The sequence below is a fragment of the Salvelinus namaycush genome, unplaced genomic scaffold, assembly GCF_016432855.1.
Source record: "Salvelinus namaycush isolate Seneca unplaced genomic scaffold, SaNama_1.0 Scaffold182, whole genome shotgun sequence".
In the NCBI taxonomy this organism is placed as follows: Eukaryota; Metazoa; Chordata; class Actinopteri; order Salmoniformes; family Salmonidae; genus Salvelinus; species Salvelinus namaycush.
In genome coordinates this window covers 122,501-126,237 of record NW_024058586.1, presented here as the reverse complement: position 1 = coordinate 126,237, position 3,737 = coordinate 122,501, and the positions used below count along the sequence as shown (strand labels likewise).

At 48.9% G+C, this 3,737-nt stretch overlaps 1 protein-coding gene across 2 annotated transcripts in view; it reads left to right on the top strand.

Annotated features, from left to right (window-relative positions):
• The first annotated feature begins 1,787 nt into the window (after positions 1–1,787).
• Positions 1,788–3,737, top strand: part of flna (filamin A, alpha (actin binding protein 280)) — a 94,161-nt gene continuing 92,211 nt past the window's right edge. For both annotated transcript variants that reach the window (XM_038983690.1, XM_038983691.1), the window contains exon 1: positions 1,788–2,050. The gene's annotated coding sequence lies outside the window, so the exon portion shown is untranslated. The remainder of the gene's footprint in view (positions 2,051–3,737) is intronic.

Sequence of the window (3,737 nt, the reverse complement as noted above, 5' to 3'; positions counted from 1 at the left end):
CGCTTCGAGGCTAGCAATACTGAAGCATGCAGGAGCGCACCAGCTGTTCTGGACAACTGTGTGATCATGACCTATAAACAGGTCAACACTTACAAGGCTGCCGGACGGATTACCAGGATGTGTACTCAGAGTATGCGCGGACCAACTGGCAAGTGTCTTCACTGACATTTTCAACCTCTCCCTGTCTGAGTCTGTAATACCATCATGTTTCAAGCAGACCACCATGGTCCCTGTGCCCAAGAAAGCAAAGGTAATCTGCCTAAATGATTACCGCCCCGTAGCACATGATTATCGCCCACAAAGCTCATCCCTAAGGACCCTGGGACTAAACACCTCCCTCTGCAACTGTATCCTGGACTTCCTGACGGGCCGACCCCAGGTGGTAAGGGTAGGCAACAACACGTCTGTCACGCTGATCCTCAACACTGGGACCCCTCAGGGTTGTGTGCTTAGTCCCCTCCTGTACTCCCTGTTCACCCACGACTGCGTGACCAAGCACGACCCCAACACCATCATTAAGTTTGCTGACGACACAACAGTAGTAGGCCTGATCATAGACAACGATGAGACAGCCTATAGAGAGGAGATCAGAGACCTGGCAGTGTGGTGCCAGGACAACAACCTCTCCCTCAACGATGAGCAAGACAAAGGAGCCGATCCTGGACTACAGGAAAAGGAGGGCCGAACAGGCCCCCATTAACATCGACGGGGCTGAAGTGGAGCGGGTCGAGAGTTTAAAGTTCCTTGGTGTCCACATCACCAACAATCTATCATTGTCCAAACACACCAAGACAGTTGTGAAGAGGGCATGATAACACATTTTCCCCCTCAGGAGACTGAAAAGATTTGACATGGGGCCCCAGATCCTCAAAAAGTTCTACAGCTGCACAATCGAGAGCATCCTGACTGGTTGCATCACCGGATGTATGGCAACTGCTCCGCCTTTCCGTTACCGTAAGGCACTACAACTTCCTGCCATCCAGGACATATATACTTGGCGGTGTCAGAGAAAGAATTGTCAAAGTAATTGTCAAAGACTCCAGTCACCCAAGTCATAGACTGTTCTCTCTGCAACCGCACGGCAAACGGTACCAGATCGCCAAGTCTAGGTCCAAAAGGCTCCTGAAACAGCTTCTACCCCAAGCCAAAAGACTGCTGAACAATTAATCAAACGGCCACCCGGACTATTTACATTTATGTGCGAGACCGCGCCACCATGCAGCCAAACTGAACCATACTTTGCAGGTTAGCTAAATTCATATCCCTGAGCATGCGTGCCAAATTTCATCACCACTTTTGAACATCTGGTGCCGCCTCCCTCCCTCCCTCCCTCCCTCCCTCCCTCCCTCTCCTCACACACACACACACACACACACACACACACACACACACACACACACACACACACACACACACACACACACACACACACACACACACACACACACACACACACACACACACACACAATCTCTCTCTCTCTCTCTCTCTCTCTCTCTCTCTCTCTCTCTCTCTCTCTTTCAGTCTCTCTCACTCTTGTTCAGTCTCTCCCTCTCTCTCTGCAGATACAGATGTTGTCCAGTTCATTGACTATAGGAGAGGACAGAGCAGAGAGCAGGTTGTTGGAGGAATTATGTTCACCCCACTGTATGGTGTAGTCACACACACATGCACACACACGCCCAGAACCCCCGCAAGGGGAGATGCGAGATAGGGGTGCGCGCAGAAGCCGGTGACATCATACCTTTAAAATCCGAAGGCGCGGCAATGACATCAACTCTCTGAAACAAGGATAGAGAGAAAGAGAGAGAGAGAGAAAGAGAGAGAGACCCCCTGTGATACTTTACCAATTAAGGATCTCACTGTAAGATAGAGAGAGAGAGAGAGAGAGAGATAAATAAATAGAGAGAGAGAGAGAGAGAGAGATAAAAAAGAGCAAAACAGTGAAGATCTTTCTTTTTCACGAGTTCACGGAGCCCACCGGTTCTGCCCGCTGGGAGGGATTTTACGCGCACCGCAACGGGAAGACAGAGCTATAGATTAAGAAAGGGTAAGGACATGTACGTTTTTCTCTTGCTGTTTTCTGATGTTTAAAGCCAGTTCAATGTCCTTGATGCTATTGTCTGTTTTACACTGTTTAGTCCAGGACTGTTAGTTAGTTAGTTAGTTAGTTAGTTAGTTAGTTAGTTAGTTAGTTAGTTAGTTAGTTAGTTAGTTAGTTAGTTAGTTAGTTAACGGGACATCTGTGATGTCAGCACCATGACTGTCCCCAAACGCACCCTGGCCGCGGGGATGACACTGGCAATATGGATTAATATCTTGCTCCGGGGAGGAGGGGAAACCGATCCCGGTCATATATGTCCTGCTTCGGGTTATTTAGTCTGTCAGGAGAGGCGTAGCAGTTTAGCCGTTACCGGGTAGTCGGTGCCAGCTGTGCTGTGGGACCTCCCGGGCTGCGGGTGTATTGTTGTTATAAAGCTGGCATTCTGTACACAGGAAACGGTCTCTTATTGTCTCCCCCTCTATGAAACGATATGTGACTAGTTATTATCATAGTGGGGAAGATCTGGGTTGGGGCGTGCGTGCATGTGTGATCTGCGTTGATGTCGAGACTGGTGTTGAGCACACTGGCAAAACAGAGCTTCACGCGACAGTAAGTTACACTTTAACTCTCATTCACGTTACACGATCACGCACGCACGCACCCACGCCCAGACCCAGCAGGCTGGCGCATCAGTCGGTATTATAAGGAGGAGCTCCACACCAAATAAGGTAAAACACGGACCGGTCCTGTCTCGAGCCCTATCCGGGGATGTAGAGGGCCGCGTGCGCCCCCCTCTGCCTACAGCGACTGGTACATCATCTGGTTAGAAACGGGTTAGCATAGGCGCTCATACACACACACACACACACACACACACACACACACACACACACACACACACACACACACACACACACACACACACACACACACACACACACACACACACACACACACTATCCCAAATCCATGTACTCCTCCGCCTTAAAGTGCACTCATGGATTCACAAGGAATGGTTAGGTGCAGCAACTTTAACAAACTGCTGGTGTTTAACTGTCACTCAACTAATCAGAAATAGATGGGAGGGGCTACGAATAAAAACAAACAACATTATTATAAAATATACTGTTCCTGTAAAAATGTATATAGTATGTAGAGTGTATATAGTATGTAGAGGGTATATAGTATGTAGAGTGTATATAGTATGTAGAGTGTATATAGTATGTAGAGTGTATATAGTATGTAGAGTGTATATAGTATGTAGAGTGTATATAGTATGCAGAGTGTATATAGTATGTAGAGGGTATATAGTATGTATGAGCTGGAGTAGAAGCCTAGGTGTTGTTGTCCACTAGTTTACTCCGATTAGGGAGGGGTGGTAGGGTTAGTGGAGAGGAGGGGAGGGTAGAGGAGAGGAGAGAAGAAGAGAGGAAAGGCGTGGTAGGGTTAGTGGAGAGGAGGGGAGGGTAGAGGAGAGGAGAGAAGAAGAGAGGAAAGGCGTGGTAGGGTTAGTGGAGAGGAGAGGAGAGAAGAAGAGAGGAGAGGCGTGGTAGGGTTAGTGGAGAGGAGGGGAGGGTAGAGGAGAGGAGAGAAGAAGAGAGGAGAGGGGTGGTAGGGTTAGTGGAGAGGAGGGGAGGGTAGAGGAGAGGAGAGGAGAGGAGAGGCGTGGTAGGGTTAGTGGAGAGGAGAGGAG